Below are 8,888 nucleotides of genomic sequence, written 5' to 3' on the forward strand. Positions count from 1 at the left end.
TCCTGTACATTTAAAACTGGCTAAAATTATGATGTTCAACGAGTTTTATAGGCTATGAGAAGTCTTTAAAGTTGCCCTCTAAGATTACTACTTATGTCTCATCTCATAATTTATATATGGCTTATATCATCATTTGTTCCTCGCTAAAATATAAAGAAAGGAAGCCCTAAAGTTTTAACAGAAACTTTATAGTAAAAGTCTTAACTCTTTGCTCTGTTTCTTTACACAAAGACTTTGCAACTTCTCATTAGTAGCGTTTCTATAAACTCTGAAATGGACATACTTAGTAGTATATGTCTGCTACCATAAATCTTAAATACTTTATGGAAAAGTTTTTTGACCTGACAAAAAGTCTTAATTTTGGCATATATAAGCAAATTCCCAAAATTAAACATACTTAAAACATTAAATTGTTTGGAGGAAGGTCCAGTCATGAGTCCTGAACTCTGGGCCTGAATACTATCCCTCAGCCCTTCAGCTCAAGGCTTGCACTCTAACACTTGAGCCACAACAGCACCATGTCCAGTTTTTTTTTCTGCTTATGTGGTGCTGAGGATTAGAACCCAGGGCCTCATGCAAGCAAGGAATGTGTTCTACCATTGATCCAGCTTCCCAACCCAAAAAATTAAAACTTTTAACAAACCTTAACACTTGCTGCAGTATTTATTATGACAGGTGACTTGTATAGAATAACTGAATTCCTCTTGCTACACATCTCTTGAACAACTAATATCCGGAATTAATTTGTTTTTGACATTATCAATCTTGACTTTATTCTTAAATATGTGCTTATGTAAGAAATATATGGTTCTAAAATTTCACGACAATATTTTTGAAATTACATATTGTTGAATTATCTAGTTTAAGAAAATCAATTCCACTTTATATATAAAAAATGTTCTGTGCTCAATTCGGCAGCACATACACTAAAATTGCAACAATACGCAAATTAGCATGGCCCTTGCGCAAGGATGACACACAAATTCGTGAAGCGGTCCATATTTTACAACAGATGCTGGAGGGGATGTGGCCAGAAGGGAACCCTAATGCATTCTTGGTGGGAGTGTAAACTTTTTCAACCACTTTGGAATGTAGTATGGAGGTTCCTCAAAAGACTCCACATAGATCTCCCCTATGTCCTAGCAATCCCGCTTTTGGGCACTTACCCAAATGTTTACAAACAAGACCACACTAAAGCTACCAGCACAACTATTTTTATTGCAGCACTATTTACTATAGCTAAGATATGGAACCAACCCAGATGCCCCTCAGTAGATGAATGGATCAAGAAAATGTGGTATATATACATTATGGAATTCTATGCCTCCATCAGAAAGAATGACATTGCCCAATTTGTTAGGAAATGGAAAGACTTGGAAAAAATTTTATTATGCGAACTAAGCCAGGCCCAAAGAAACATAGGTCCCATGGTTTCCCTTATTTGCAATATCTAATATATGTCTGAGTCAAGCAGAAAAGTTCAGATAAGTTGATGTTAGGGAAATGAACCCTAAGATATGTATTCACATGTTTATTTTTTCTTTCATGCGATTGTTTCTAACACATTTATAAGATTATTTCTTTGTTGCTTTGTATGCCCCTCCCCCACAGTATAACCTCTGCTTTCACTGTATTTTATGTCAGTATAATTTGTGGAGGGGAAGGGGAAAATCAAATCATTTAAATAGGGATACAGTAGGACCCATTGCAACAATGAGATGTACATGTCTTTATGTCGAAAATGAACTTTACAACTTTGGTGGGGGCGGGGGAGCAGGGAGGATTGGGGGGGCAGGAAGAAGATGGTAAGGGATGGGAAGGGGAAACACAGAAGGAAGTCACAATGCTTGATAAGAAATGTACTCATTATCTTGCCTATGTAATTTTAACCCCTCTGTACAGTATTTTCACAAAAAAAAAAAGATTACATATAGACCTCCCCTATGACCCAGCAATCCCACTTTTGGGCATTCACCCAAATGATCACAAACAAACAAGACGATAGTAAAACTACCAATACAACTATGTCTATTGCAACATTATTTACCATAGCTAAGATATAGAACCAACCCAGATGCCCCTCAGTAGATGAATGCATCAAGAAAATGGTGTGTGTGTGTGTGTGTGTGTGTGTGTGTGTGTGTGTGTGTGTGTGTGTGTGTGTGTGTGTGTGTGTGTGTGTGTGTGTGTGTGTGTGTTTATGGGAATTCTATCGTCCATCAGAATGAATGGCATCACCCAATTTGTTACGAAATGGAAAAACTTGGAAAAAATTATATTAACTGAAGTAAGCCAAGTCCAAAGAATCATAGGTCCCATGGTATCTTTTATTAGCATTAAGTAAATATATGTCTGGGATAAGCAGAAATGGTCAAAAACTATGTGCATATGACTAGATAAGGTAATGTTAAGCTAAATGAGCTCCAAGATAGGAACACGAGTGGGTTTTTTTTGTCTTTCTTGCTGTTGTTTCTAACGTAATTATAACGTACAATGTGATTTTTTAATTTTTTATATGGTCCTTCCACACAACATAATCCCTGTTTTCACTGTATTTGATGTCGTTGCATCTGCGTCTTGTATATACACTTCTCTAATTTGTGGAGGGAAAGGGAAAAAACAAAATGCTGAAATAGAGATACAGGTTGACCCATTGTAACAATGAAATGCACAAGACACTATGTTGAAAAACGAACTTTACAATTTAGGCGGAGTTGGGAGGGGGGTGGTGAGGAGTGTAATTGTGGAGGTGGAAGGGAAGGGATGGTGGGGGAAAAACAAAGGGGAGGTAACAATGCTTGATAGGAAATGTACACAATACCTTGCTCATGTAACTGTAATTCCTCTGTACAATATTTTTACAATAAAAAAGTTTAAAAATATTCTGAGATGGAAGAGTTTTTTCTATTATTTTACCCATATAATATCGTTAACAAAGAAATTAATGCAATACACTGACCTGAAGATATTTTGAATGAGTGTGTGTGTGTGTGTGTGTGTGTGTGTGTGTGTGTGTGTGTGTGTGCATATGCATGCTTGTGCATGTGCATACCTGATTGTTGGCATGAGCAGAGTTTGAACTAAAGGCTTCAAGGACTTGTTAGGCCTTTCCTCTCTAGATTGGTCAGCTAATATATTAGCTACATCTCCATTCCTGGCCCTTTTCTAGTTCATTTAAATTTTTGAAAAATAATCTTATGGTTTTTTTTTTTTTTTTTGCCCTGATTGGCTTCCAACACTTATCCAGAGATCTCAAACTCCTAAGTAGATATGCCAAGTGGACAGGATTACAGGAGTGAAAACCAGCACATGGCTTTACGAATAATTTTAAAAGTAGAAGAAACTTTACTTCACAGAGACCTCTTTTATCATTTCCTACCTTTAAAGCATTTTGGAGTGATTACATGTTAATTTATTTCGTTTTGGGATTCTTACAAAACAGTAACTGATGGTATTTAAAAGTTTTAGTACTTTTTAGCCGGGTGCTGGTGGCTCATGCCTGTAATACTAGCTACTCAGGAGGCTGAGATCTGAGGATTGCGGTTCAAAGCCAGCCCGGGCAGGAGAAACCGTGAGACTCCTATCTCCAATAAACCACCAGAAAACCAGAAGTGGCGCTGTAGCTTAAGTGGTAGAGCACTCGCCTTGAGCTGAAGACCTGAGGGACAGTGCCCAGGCCCAGAGTTCAATCCCCACAACCGACAAAAAAAAAAAAAAAAGTTTTAGTACTTTTTAAAAAGTATACTAGAACTGTGGAACAGAAGAAATTTGGCTCTCTTCGGACCTCAATTTACAATCTTAGTTTGTGCATGATAACCCAATATCACCAACACAGTCTGTGTTGAAGACAAAATGTGACAAAAAGCAATTACCATGGGCATAATTGTTATGTTATTATTTATTGGACAATATGAATATTGAATTGAGAGTATAAGAGAATGGAGAGATTTTACCTACCATTTTTGTATTGCTGAAAGGCTTTTGGAAACTTTGACTCATTTCCTTCCTCACTGTGTGTCTTTAGGCTATGCACTTAGTGCCTTTAATTATAATTTTCTCAACACTAATCTCCATCTTGATACACACAAAGGCCTGGATGAGCTGCCAGCTCCAACTCAGGCCTTGGGAGAAAACAAGACAGTCATTTAGCAGGTCAGAGGAACCTGCCCAGACCTACCAGGCTCAACCCATCCCAGGAAATAGTCACTCACCCCAAGCAGAGGAAGTTCTGCTCCCAGGAGTGGCTTTCTTCATTGGGTGAACAGAGCCAGAGGCTGCCCCTCACTACAGCAGCTTAGACAATAAATTGAAATTCAGTAAACATAACCCTGAGAAAGGCTTGAGGCTGGACTCTGAGAATATCTCAGAAGCTAGCCCCTCAGGAAAGAACTACTGTTTGCTGAAAGGCCTCAACTCAACCCAGAACCTAGCCTCATGTCATCATTTCCAAACTAGAGGGCACAGACATCTCCCTCTTCTGCGATACTGAAAACAGATCCCTCTCCCACTGAACTATTCTCGGAGGAGGATCACAAAATCCTGGGTAAAGCAAAGCATTTTTCAGCTTGCCCAAACAAACTGACTTAAGTATTCAATCAAGCTGCAGGAAAACCAAAGACCACAAGCAGACCAGAGACTCCACCAAGAGACTGGTTATGGACACAGGGAGATACAGAATCTTCCCATCCCCCACACCCCAAAAAATCAAAGGCCTTTCTTTTTTGTACCTTATTTTTAATTTTTTTAAAATTTTAATTTTTTAAAATTTTTGTTTTATATTATTTTTTCCTCATATAAATTTTATTTTAGGTGTATATGTGTGTGTTTTTTTTTCTGTACTGACCTTTTGATCGTTTTCTTTTTCTTTCTTTTCTCATTCTTTTCACTTCTTCTCCTTCATTCTTTTCTGCATGACTTAATTGCTGTTCTGCTCACCCACAAACATAGCCGTCATCGATATTAGATCTTATCCTCCATTGTGTACACACTTAATCCAGAAATTTATTACTCAATTCAAAACCTCTAAGACTTAACTTCTTTAATAGCAGTATTACCTCTTTATAACCATATAATATTTTAAACATTTTTATTTTTCTAGTTGTTCATGTCTTCTTTCTATCCCTCCCCTCCTCTCATCCCGTCCTCATTCTTCTCTGAATACTATTCCTTTAAACTTGCAGTTTTTAATGGTTTCACTTTTTAATTTTAAATTTTTGTTTTTCCATATTTTTCTTCTCTCTCTTTTATCTTTTTCTTCTTTTTTTCTTATTCTTTCTTTCTTTTTCTTTTTTTCCTTTTTTTCTCTCTATGCTATCATTCTGTCCAATCCATTTCCCTCTTTGAGAGGAGGACATGGTTAATTCCACTCTCCCTCACCTTCCCAAATCCCTCTAATAGTATTTTTCCCCACATTTTCCCTAAATCTAATAATTTCTGGTTGCCAAATTCTCCTTTGCTCTTCTTAGGCCATTAAGCCATAGTTGTTTAGTGTTCAATAGATTGTATCTCTTGAACAAGATTGTATCTGCAGACTTTTGACAGTGCAACTACAGACTTTGTTTGACAGTTACCTTAAAATAGTGTTCTAGCACAAAACTGGTGTTATTCTCATCCCAAATGGGCAGAACAAGCTGGAAAAACACAAGAAAAATGGCAATCCCGGGGATCTCAACTCCTACTCATGACAATCAGGGGACAGAACGGATAATGAATAATCCAGAGGAGAGTTCCCAAAAAGCTCTACAAACACTACAGGTAAACAACATAAATGAAAAGAGTGAAAACATGCAAAGGTCTCAATGTGAGAATGATAGGGAGAGAGAGGAGGCAAACCAAAGATCAATACAAGAGTCTCATGAGCATGAGGAAGCTACTCAAAGATTGATATAGGAATTTCCTGAGCAGATTGAGAACACTTAAACAGAAATAAAGGAATTGCGTGAGCAGGTTCAGATCAATCAAAGAGATAGATAGCAATTACGTGAGCTGGCTGAGAACAAAGTCAGCAATGGTGTGAACAGGCTGAGAACACTCAAAGAGAAGTACAGGAAATGCATGAACGTGAGGATGCTAATCAAAGAAAAATACAGGAACTGAGAGATAGGGCTGAGAATAGACAAATATCAATGGAGGCATTCATGGAATACAAAACCAGAGAGCTGAAAGAAATCAGGGAGACATGAGTTGGTAAGGGGGCTCAGTGGTAGAGTGCTTGCTTTGCATGCATGAGGCCCTGGGTTCAATTCCTTAGCACCACATAAGCAAAAAGAAAAAAAGCCGAAGAGGTACTGTGGCTCAAGTGGTAGAGTGCTAGCCTTGAGCTGAAGAGCTAAGGGACAATGCCCAGGCCCAGAGTTCTGGCCCCATGACCTGACCCCCCCCCCAAAAAAAAAAAAAGAAATCAGGGAGACCAGGAAGGGGATGCTCAGTGGAGCCAATCAGAAGGAATGAGAGTCCAAGGAAATCGTAACAAATCAACTAAGTGATTTGAGAATAAACACGGAACATCAAATTAAGGAAGTAAACAAGGTCACACATGATCTAGAACAAAGTTACAACAAAGAATTTGAAGCCATCAAAGCTGATCAATTAGAAGGAAAAAAAAACAAGTAGAAAGTCTTGGCAGTATGTTAGACCATGCAGAAGATCAAAACTTGTGGATTTAACAACCTAGATATTATAGAGAAAGAACATACAACCATCCAAGACAAGTCCAAGAAATAAGATAGATCTATTTCAACACTTGGAAGACACCATCAGAAGGACTAATGTGAGGATAATGGGTGTAGAGGAACACCTAGAGAGAGATTTTAATGGTCTAGGAAATTTGTTTAACAAGATCCTAGCAGAGAACTTCCCAAACATACAAAAAGATAGGCCTATTCAGATATAAGAAGCTTTTTGAACTCCAAATCGACCAGACCAGAACAGGACATCCTACCGTCACATTATAATCCCCAAAGGATCAATTCAGACCAAGGAAAGTATCCTTAATTCAGCAAAGGAGAAAAGATAAATCACCTATGAAAGGAAACCAATTAGAATCACCTCAGATTTATCAGCAGAGACAATCAAAGCAAGAAGAGCCTGGCATGATGTATGACATGCACTAAAGACAAACAACTATCAACCAAGAATACTTTACCTCATTAAACTCTCCTTCATAACCTCAGGTCAAATAAAAACCTTCCATAGCAAAGAAAAATGGAAATAATATATCTCCACCAAACCAGCCCTACAAAAGATACCTAAAGATGTCCTAAACATACAAAACCAACAAGTCCAAAGTAAAGGCCATGAAACTACACTCAAACTGAGAATCCAAGAACCATAGTAAGAACCCAGGTGCCACAACTCCTAAGAAGGTGGATAAAATGGCAGGAACTCCCAAATACCTCTTAGTCCTATCTCTTAACATTAACGGGCTTAACTCTGCAATTAAGCAACATAGACTGTCTAGTTGGATTAAAAAGCAAGATACTTCTATCTGTTGCCTTCAGGAGTCAAACCTTGCCCATAAAAACATACACATTTTAATGTGAAAGGCTGGAACAAAATCTACCAAGCAAACAGCTCCCCATAAACAGGCAGGAGTTGCAATACTAATATCAGATAAAATAGACTTCATATTAAAATTAGTTAGAAGAGGTAAAGAAGGTCGCTATATACTAATTAAGGGATCTCTCCTTCAGGAGGATATTACAATTCTAAATATCTATTTGCCAAACAACGGAGCACCCAAATTTATGCAAGAAACACTACTTTCTCTCAAATCTCAAATAGATCCAAAGACATTAATTGTCGGGGACTTTAACACACCAATATCTCCACTAGATACATAAACTCAGCAAAAAATCAACAGATTTAACTGTATAGATCAACTAGATTTAACAGACATCTACCAAATATTTCACCCAGCAGCATCAGAATACACGTTCTTCTCACGAGCACATGGAATATTTTGCAAAATAGACCACATTCTAGGCCACAAAGCAAACTTGTCCAAATTTAGAAACATTGAAGTCATACCTTGCATTCTCTCAGACCACAAGAGAATAAAATTAGAATTCAAACCCAAAAGCCACCAAAGAAAGTCCTGTAACACATGGAGGCTGAACAACACGCTGTTGTACCACCAGTGGGTCATGGAAGAGATTAGAAAGGAAATTCAAGTGTTCATGATATTCAACAAAAGTGAGCACACAAACTACCAGCTCCTCTGGGACACAGCAAAGGCAATACTCAGAGGCAAGTTTATAGCTCTGAGTTGCTACATCATCAAATTGGAGAGATCTGAAACTAACAATTTAATGAGGCAGCTGAGCCACCTTGAAAAAGACAAGCAAAATAAACCCCAATCCAGTAGACAGAAAGAAATAATTAAAGTTAAAGCAGAATTAAATGAATTAGAATCCAAAAAAAATAGAAAGAATCAACAAAACAGAGTTGGTTCTGAATAGGAGACACCCTAGGACTCCTTGGCACAGGCCGAAATTTTCCTAATAGAGACCCAGAAACACAACACATCAAAGAAAGGTTGGACAAATGGGATTGCATGAAATTGCAGAGCTTCTGCATGGCAAAGGACATAGCTAGCAAGATCGATAGAAAGCCCACGGATTGGGAGAAGTTCTTCACGAGCCATACAACAGACAAGTGTATCAGATCTAAAATATACCTGGAACTCAAAAAAAAATAAATCCCCAACAACAAATCCTTAAAGAAACAACTGCCCAACAAGTAAGGGGCTAAAGACTTAAATAAAAAGTTCTCTGAAGAGGAATGAAGGATAGCCAATTGACACATGAAGAAATGCTCAACCTCCCTAGCCATAAAAAACCTCCCTAGCCACCTCACCCCAGTTAGAATGGCTATAGTCAAGAACTCTA

The 8,888-nt window shown here is 37.8% G+C and overlaps 1 non-coding gene across 1 annotated transcript; it reads left to right on the forward strand.

The window, feature by feature from the left end:
- Positions 1 to 902: 902 nt before the first annotated feature.
- Positions 903 to 1,006, forward strand: LOC138839100 (U6 spliceosomal RNA). The gene has a single exon (XR_011375842.1). It is a non-coding gene; the product is annotated as a U6 spliceosomal RNA (small nuclear RNA).
- Positions 1,007 to 8,888: the final 7,882 nt, after the last annotated feature.

Source organism: Dipodomys merriami, unplaced genomic scaffold (assembly GCF_024711535.1).
Source record: "Dipodomys merriami isolate MVZ:Mamm:240054 unplaced genomic scaffold, mDipMer1.0.p SCAF_292, whole genome shotgun sequence".
In the NCBI taxonomy this organism is placed as follows: domain Eukaryota; kingdom Metazoa; phylum Chordata; class Mammalia; order Rodentia; family Heteromyidae; genus Dipodomys; species Dipodomys merriami.